Raw genomic sequence first — 9,097 nt, 5'->3', positions numbered from 1 at the left:
TGTGGTGAATGGGCCGTGCCTCTGGGACCAAGTGGATCCGCATCTTCGCCCCGGAAAAGTTTCCAATGCCTGGCTCATAAAGGGAAGGGAATTTGTTAAGAACCTGGGTACATGAAGCCTCATCGACATGTGATAGCGCTCGGATGTCATCCCAGTTCCAGCAGATTTTGCCCAGCCAGCTACTTCCAAGCAGTGTGGGGCCGTCGCCCAGGACAATCCAGAGTGGCAGTTCGTGCATCGTGCCCTCGTAGGTGACCTTGACTGTGGCGCTGTCCAGGACAGTGATAAACTCTTTGGTGTACGTTCTCAGTTTCGTGTGGATGGGGCTCAGAGCTGGTCTGAGTGCCCTGTTGCACCACAGTCTCTCAAACATCTTTTTACTCATGATGAATTGGCTAGCGCCAGTATCCAGTTCCATGGCTACGGGTAAGCCATTCAATTTTACCCGTTTAACATTATAGGTGGACATTTAGTCAAAAATGTGTGCACCCCGTGTACTTCAGCATCTGCCTCCTCTCTCTGAGGCTCGAAATTGCTTTGATCCACCATGGACCGATCTTCCTCTGCCATGTGGTGGTTAGCAGGTTTTGCAGAACTTGCAGATCGTCTGCAAGCTCGTTGGAGCTGCCTCATTGTTCCACAGCTCTTGCAAACATACCCTTTGAAGCAGCATGAATAGGCTGAATGGAAGCCTCCACAACACCAACAAGGTGTGAATTGCCTTGCATTCATCCTTTATTGCGGAATCTGAGTCATCTGGGTCACCTGAGGTCTGCTGGCAGTTGCAGACTCGTGGTTTCTACCCTGTACATTTCTGCTCGCAAACACAGTTCCAGTTACTTTATGAATATTGCTAGCACTTATGTGCTGAGAGATTTGTTTGGTGTTATCACTGGTGGACATAAACACCTGTGCTATCGCAATGGCCTTACTGAGGGTCGGTGTCTCTACAGTCAAAAGTTTTCGTAGGATGGTCTCGTGGCCAATGCCCAGTACAAAAAAGTCTCTGAGCGTTTGCTCCAGGTAGCCATCAAACTCACATTGTCCTGCAAGTCGCCTTAGCTCGGCGACGTAGCTCGCCACTTCCTGACCTTCAGATCGCTGGCACGTGTAGAACCGATACCTCATCACAGCACGCTCTCCCTCGGGTTAAGATGCTCCCAAACCAGTGTACACAGCTCCTCATACGACTTATCTGTGGGTTTCACCGGAGCCAGAAGATTCTTCATAAGGCTGTAGGTCGGTGCCCCGCAGACTGTGAGGAGGACCGCTCTCCTATTTGCAGCACTTCCTTCTCCGTCCAGCTCGTTGGCTACAAAGTACTGGTCTAGCCATTTGACGTAGGCTTCGCAGTCCTCACCCTCCGAGAACTTCTCTAGGATGCCCACAGTTTGCTGCATCTTTGTGTTGGATTCGTATACTCGTCGCCAGTTATTGTGTTCCTAACACAGATGAGACTGCACACAGGGAGGTTAAAGTAACAGTGACCTCAGTCTTTATTAAGACACTCCAGAGTCAGGAACAGGTCTTAGGGGCCGGCTTATATACAGTGCTCCCAAGGGATGCTGGGATCCCTTGGGACTTCAGGGGATGCACTCCCTGGTGGTGGAACACGGGAGTGCATGCTTTACAGATACACAACACTAACCTTTTGTGTTTCATGTACAAGAACCCCCAGGTCCCGCTGCACTGCAGCACTTTGCAATTTTTCTCCATTTAAATAATAACTTGTTCTTTGATTTTTTTCTGCCAAAGTGCATAACCTCACACTTTCCAACATTACACTCCATCTGCCAATTTTTGCCCACTCACTGAGCCTGTCTATGTCCTTTTGCAGGTTTTTTGTGTCCTCCTCAAACATTGCTTTTCCCCCCATCTTTGTATCATCAGAAAACTTGGCTACGTTACACTCGGTCCCTTCATCCAAGTCATTAATATAGATTGTAAATAGTTGGGGTCCCAGCACTGATCCCTGCGGCACGCCACTAGTTACTGATTGCCAACCCGAGAATGACCCATTTATCCAGACTCTCTGTTTTCATTACAGAGATGTGGTTGCAAGGTGACCAGGACTGGGAACTAAATATTCAGGGGTATTTGACAATTCGGAAGAACAGACAGAAAGGAAAAGGAGGTGGGGTAGCTCTGTTAATAAAGAATGAGATCAGTACATTAGTAAGAAATGATATTGGCTCAGAAAATCAAGATGTTGAATCAGTTTGGGTGGAGATAAGGAATAATAAGGGGAAAATGTCGCTGGTGGGCGTGGTCTATAGGCCCCCTAACAGTAACTGCACTGTTGGACGGGGTATAAACCAAGAAATAATGGAGGCTTGTAAAAATAGAACAGCAATAATCATGGGCGATTTTAACCTTCATATTGATTGGACAATGCAAATTGGCCAGGGTAGTCTTGAGGAAGAGTTCATAGAGTGTATCCGGGATAGTTTCCTTGAACAGTACCAACCAGGGAGCAGGCTATCTTAGATCTGGTACTGTGTAATGAGACAGGATTACTAAACGATCTCCTAGTAAAGGATCCTCTAGGAAAGAGTGATCAGAGCATGGTTGAATTTCAAATTCAGTTGGAGGGTGAGAAAGTTGGATCTCAAACCAGTGTCACAAGCTTAAATAAAGGAGACTACAAAGGTATAAGGGCAGAGTTGGCTAAAGTGGACTGGGAAAAATAGATTAAAGTGTGGGACAGCTGAGGAGCAGTGGCAGACATTTAAGGAGATATTTCATAACTCGCAAAGAAAATATAGCCCAATGAGAAGGAAAAACTGTAAGAGAAGGGATAACCATCCATGTCTAACTAAGGGAATAAGGGATGGTATCAAATTGAAAACAGGGCATACAAAGTGGCCAAGACTAGTGGGAGGCCAGAGGATTGGGAAACTTTTAAAAGCCAGCAAAGAATGACTAAAAAAATTATAAAGAAAGGGAAGATAGATTATGAAAGTAAAATAGCACAAAATATAAAATCAGATAGCAGGAGTTTCTACAGTACATAAAAAAGAAAAGAGTGGCTAAAGTAAATGTTGGTCCCCTGGAGGATGAGACTGGGGAATTAATAATGGGGAACAGGGAAATGGCAGAGACGTTGAACAAATATTTTGTATCGGTCTTCACGGTAAAAGACACTAAAAACATCTCAATAGTGAATAATCAAAGGGCTATAGGGAGGGGGGAACTTAATACAATCACTATCACGAATGAAGTAGTACTCGGTAAAATAATGGGATTAAAGGCGGACAAGTCCCCAGGACCTGATGGCTTGCATCCTAGGGTCTTAAGAGAAGTGGCTGCAGAGATAGTGGATGCATTGGTTGTAATCTACCAAAATTCCATGGATTCTGGGGCAGTCCCAGCAGATTGGAAAACCCCAAATGTAACGCCTATTTAAAAAATGAGGCAGACAAAAAGCAAGAGACTATAGACCAGTTAGCCTAACATCTGTCGTTGGGAAAATGCTGGAGTCCATTATTAAGGAAACAGTAGCGGGACATTTGGAAAAGCATAATTCAATCAAGCAGAGTCAGCATGGTTTTATGAAAGGGAAATCATGTTTGACAAATTTTCTGGAGTTCTTGCGGATGTAATGAGCAGGGTAGATAAGGGGGAACCAGTGGATGTGGTGTATTTGGATTTCCAGAAGGCATTCAATAAGGTGCCACATAAAAGGTTACTGCACAAGATAAAAGTTGCATGGATAGAGGATTGGCTAACTAACAGAAAACAGAGAGTCTGGATAAATGGGTCATTTTCCAGTTGCCAAACAGTAACTAGTGGGGTGCCGCAGGGATCAGTGCTGGGTCCTCAACTATTTACAATCTATATTAATGACTTGGATGAAGGGACCGAGTGTAATGTAGCCAAGTTTTCTGATGATACAAAGATGGGTGGAAAAGCAAATTGTGAGGAGGACACAAAAAATCTGCAAAGGGATATAGACAGGCTAACTGAGTGGGCAAAAATTTGCAGATGGAGTATAATGTGGGAAAATGTGAGGTAATCCACTTGGGCAGAAAAAATAGAAAAGCAAATTATAACTTAAATGGAGAAAAATTGCAACGTGCTGCAGTACAGAGGGACCTGGGGGTCCTTGTGCATGAAACACAAAAAGTTAGTATGCAGGTACAGCAAGTAATCAGGAAAGCAAATGGAATGTTGGCCTTTATTGCAAGGGGTATAGAGTATAAAAGCAGAGAAGTCCTGCTACAACTGTACAGGGTATTGGTGAGGCCACACCTGGAGTACTGCGTACAGTTTTGATCTCCGTATTTAAGGAAGGATATACTTGCATTGGAAGCTGTTCAGAGAACGTTCACTAGGTTGATTCCGGAGCTGAGGGGATTGATTTATGAAGATAGGTTGAGTAGGTTGGGTCTGTACTCATTGGAGTTCAGAAGAATGAGAGGTGATCTTATTGAAACATGTAAGATAATGAGGGGGCTCGACAAGGTGAATGCAGAGAGGATATTTCCACTCATGGGGAAACTAAAACTAGGGATCCTACTCTCAGAATAAGGGGCCGCCCATTTAAAACTGAGATGAGGAGGAATTTCTTCTCTCAGCAGGTTGTAAATCTGTGGAATTCTCTGCCCCAGAGAACTGTGGAGGCTGGGTCACTGAATATATTTAAGGCAGAGATGGACTGATGTTTGAGCAATAAGGGAATAAAGGGTCATGGGGAGCGGGCGGGGAAGTGGAGCTGAGTCCATGATCAGATCAGCCATGATCTTATTGAATGGCGGAGCAGGCTCGAGGGGCCAGGTGGCCTACTCCTGCTCCTATTTCTTAGGTTTTTATGTTCTTAAGTAGCTGTTTCCAGTCCACTATGGCTAAATCACCTCTCAGCTTATCAAAATTGGCTTTTCCCCAATTTATTCCTGGTCTATCTTTATCCTTTTCCATAACTGCCCTAAATCTGACTGAATTGTGATCACTACCCCCAAAATGCTCTCCCACTGATACCCCTTCCACCTGCCCAGCTTCATTCCCTAAAACTACATCCAGAACCGTCACCTCCCTTGTTGGGCTTGCTACATACTGGCAAAAAAGTTATCCTGAATGCATATTAGGTATTCCGCACCCTCTTTTCCTTTCACACTAATTTTATCCCAGTTAATATTCGGGTAGTTGAAATCCCGTACTATTACTGCACTTCTCAGAAATTTGCCCACATATTTGTTCTTCTATCTCCCTCCCACTGTTTGGGCATCTATAGTACACTCCCAGCGGTGTGATTACCCCTTTTTTGTTCTTCAATTTGACCCATATGGCCTTATTTGATGGTCCCTCTAACATATCCTCTCTCCAACTCCTGATCTTCTCCCCAAACACACGCAGCACCCACAGGCCGAAAGCTCAGCGTCTGAAGCTCGGTGTACCCCGGCCAGTCCCCACAGCCAGACTCCCACCCCGAGGCTGCGGCCTACTGCTCAGGCCTGCGCTCGCCAGCCTACCCCACACATCACCAACGATGGGGGGACAGGGCCGTCTGCGGCACATGCGCGGTTTTGGTTTACCGTGAATCGCAGCACCTTTTACACCACACTTCTTTTTCTAATTGAATTCAAGTTTTGGAATGATACAGCACAGGATGAGGGCATTCGGCCCATCGTACCTGTGCCAGCTCTTTAAAATAGCGATCCCATTAGTCCCACTCCCCCTGCTCTTTGCCCATAGCCTGGCTAATTTCACTCTGTGTGAGTGAGTGTGTGAGGGTTTTTAAAAATTTGATCCTGGGATGTGGGCGTCGCTGGCAAGGCCGGCATTTATTGCCCATCCCTAATTGCCCCTCGAGAAGGTGGTGGTGAGCCGCCTTCTTGAACCGCTGCAGTCCGTGTGGTGAAGGTGCTCCCACAGTGCTGTTATGGAGGGAGTTACAGGATTTTGACCTAGCGACGATGAAGGAACGGCCGATATATTTCCATAGTGTGAGTGTGTGTATGTGTGTGAATGTGTGTGTGTAAGCATGAGTCTGCGTGTGTGTAAGCATGAGTCTGCGTGTGTGAGTGTGTGCGAGTCTGTCTGTGTGTGAATGAGTGTCAATGTCATTGTGTGTGGGTATGTGTGAGGGGGTCAGTGTGTCAGTGTGTGTGAGGGTCAGTGTGTGAGTGGGTCAGTGTGTGAGTGAGTGTGAGGGTCAGTCTGTGTGTGTCACTCTCTGTGTGAGTGTGTGAGGGTCAGTCTGTGTGTGTCACTCTCAGTGTGTGAATGTGTGAGGGTCAGTGTGTGAGTGTGTGGTGTGTGAGTCTCGTATAAGTGTGTCAGTCTCAGTGCGAGTGTGTCAGTGTCACTCTCAGTGTGTGTGAGGGGCAGTGTGTGAATGTGTCACTCTCAGTGTGCGTGTGTGAATGTGTCACTCTCAGTGTGTGTTGAGGGTCAGTGTATGAGTGTCACTCTCAGTGTGAGTGTGTGAATGTGTCACTCTCAGTGTGAGTGTGTCACTCTCAGTGTGTGAGTGTGTGAGGGTCAGTGTGTGAGTTTGTCACTCTCAGTGTATGTGTCAGTGTCACTCTCAGTGTGTGTGAGGGTCAGTGTGTGAATGTGTCACTCTCAGTGTGAGTGTGTGACTCTCAGTGTGAGTGTGTCAGTGTCACTCTCAGTGTGTGTGAGGGTCAGTGTGTGAGTGTGTGAATGTGTCACTCTCAGTGTGTGTGTCAGTGTCACTCTCAGTGTGAGTGTGTCACTCTCAGTGTGTCACTCTCAGTGTGTGAATGTGTCACTCTCAGTGTGTGTGTCAGTGTCACTCTCAGTGTGAGTGTGTGACTCTCAGTGTGAGTGTGTCAGTGTCACTCTCAGTGTGTGTGAGGGTCAGTGTGTGAGTGTGTGAATGTGTCACTCTCAGTGTGTGTGTCAGTGTCACTCTCAGTGTGAGTGTGTCACTCTCAGTGTGTCACTCTCAGTGTGTGAATGTGTCACTCTCAGTGTGTGTGTCAGTGTCACTCTCAGTGTGTGTGAGGGTCAGTGTGTGTGTGTGACTCTCAGTGTGAGTGTGTCAGTGTCACTCTCAGTGTGTGAGTGTGTGCACCCACAGCCCCCTCAGTCCCCGCGCAGTATTGCAGCCAGTAAAGCCGCAGTTTGCATCCTCTGTAACTTCCTCTTCCTTCTTTTATTTTCCCTTTTAAGGTCTGTTCTCTGATGTCACTCGCTCACTTTCCGGGGGTGCTTGCCGCGAAAGTGGCGTCAGTTTGAGCCGGGGACCGGGGCAGGGGCAGGGGCCGGGACAGTCCGGGACAGCGGAGCCCCAGTGACCCAGCGACCCAGCCCGGCGGCCGGTGAGTGAGAGACAGACAGAGGGAGTGAGCCGCTCCCACTGGGCACCACAGCCGCACAAAGGGGCAGCCAGCAGTACTCGAGTGTGAGAGCAAGTGTGCACAAAGTGTAAGGAATAAGGATGGGTGTGAGGGAATTCGAGCCTGCAGGGATGATTGGGAAGCAGTCGGTGTGTGAGTGTGAGTGTGAAAGATGTGAGTGTTTTTTTTTAAACAAAAACTGTGCAAGTGCATGTGAGAAAATGAGTGTGAGAGATGCAGGGCAAATGTGCAAGAGGGAGAAAATGAGCGAGCAAAAATGTATGTGAATGGGTGAGAGGATGGGTGAGAATCAGTGTGCAAGTCAGAATGTGTGAGTGTGTATGAATCACTGAGTGTCAGAATGTGCAATAGAATCAGTGTGAGAAACACATTTAGTGCTTGGTGAGTGATTCTGTGAGATTGTGAGCACTGGAGTGTGAAGCAGTAAGTGTGCAAACAAAAATCAGTAAAAACAAGTGTGGAAGGATCAGAAAGGTTCGAGTCAGTGAGAGCATTAAGTGTGAGGATCAGTGTGCAGGGATGTGTGGGAGTCAGTGTGAAAAAGTGTGTGAATCAGTGTGTGTGTGTAAGAGTGCGTGGGGGCTACCAGAGCGGTGTATGGATCTGCTCTGATCATGCCTTGATATCACTGCGATGCCGAGGGGGGGGGGGGGGCGTACATGGGGCCATGTAGGGTGGTGTGGGGCCGCCGGGGGGAAACATGGAGCAGGGCTGTGGGGGGGGCGCACGTGAGGGTGGTGTGGGGCTGCCGGGGGGGGGGGGGCAGGGGTGTGCGGGGGGGGCGTGCGTGAGGGTGGTGAGGGGCCAGGTTGGGGGGGGGGGGCAGGGGGGGAGCGCGTGAGGGTGGTGAGGGGCCAGGTTGGGGGGGGCAGGGGTGTGCGGGGGGGGCGTGCGTGAGGGTGGTGAGGGGCCAGGTTGGGGGGGGCAGGGGTGTGCGGGGGGGGCGTGCGTGAGGGTGGTGAGGGGCCAGGTTGGGGGGGCAGGAGGGAGGGGAGCATGAAGCCAGGAGAGTGGGAGGAGGGGGGAGGAGCGCAGAAGAATATTATATTTACAGAGTAATGTCGAGAGATACAAGAATTTACTTCCCACACATTGGTGGATATGTGGGAATGATTGCCAACAAAACCAGTAACATTGTTCAATTCATTCCTTAAAAAGAAGCTGCATTGATTTGTGACTGGGAACAGGAGTGAGGTTGTGTGCTACCTGGGTGGAGCGAATATTGTCTGTCAGGGACTGGGCAGTGGGGTTGAACAATGGAGATGTGAGGGTGGATGTTGCTGGGAGAATCAGGGTTTATGCTGCAGCTGTACAAACCCTGGTTAGCCCACACCTGGAGCACTGGGAGCAGTTCCGGGCCCCACTCCTGAGGGAGGGTATATTGGTCTTGGAGGGAGTTTACCAGACTGATACCCGGACTCCAGGGGTTAAGTTACAAGGACGGATTACACAAAGTAGGGTTGTATTCCCTGGAATTTACAAGGTTATGGGGTGATCTGATCAAAGTTTTAGGGATATTTCGGGGAACAGACAGGGTAGATAGAGAGAGACGATTCCCGCTGGTTGGGAAGTCTCGGACTCAGGGGCAGAGTCTAAAAATTAGAGCCAGACCTTTCAGGAAATTGGGATACACTTCTACATACAAAGGGTGGGAGAAGTTTAGAACTCGCTTCCGCAAACAGCAATTGATGCTGGGTCAATAGTTAATTTTAAATCTCAGATTGATAGCTTTCCGTTAACCAAAGATATTAAGGGATATGGGGCAAAGGCAG

General features: G+C 48.2%; 1 protein-coding gene across 2 annotated transcripts in view; it reads left to right on the top strand.

The window, feature by feature from the left end:
- The first annotated feature begins 7,144 nt into the window (after positions 1-7,144).
- The window catches only part of LOC139277668 (neurocalcin-delta-like), a 28,075-nt gene continuing 26,122 nt past the window's right edge, over positions 7,145-9,097 (top strand). For both annotated transcript variants that reach the window (XM_070896457.1, XM_070896456.1), the window contains exon 1: positions 7,145-7,286. The gene's annotated coding sequence lies outside the window, so the exon portion shown is untranslated. The remainder of the gene's footprint in view (positions 7,287-9,097) is intronic.

This window comes from Pristiophorus japonicus, chromosome 12, assembly GCF_044704955.1.
Source record: "Pristiophorus japonicus isolate sPriJap1 chromosome 12, sPriJap1.hap1, whole genome shotgun sequence".
Classification (NCBI taxonomy): domain Eukaryota; kingdom Metazoa; phylum Chordata; class Chondrichthyes; family Pristiophoridae; genus Pristiophorus; species Pristiophorus japonicus.
This window is presented reverse-complemented; position numbering and strand designations above follow the sequence as displayed.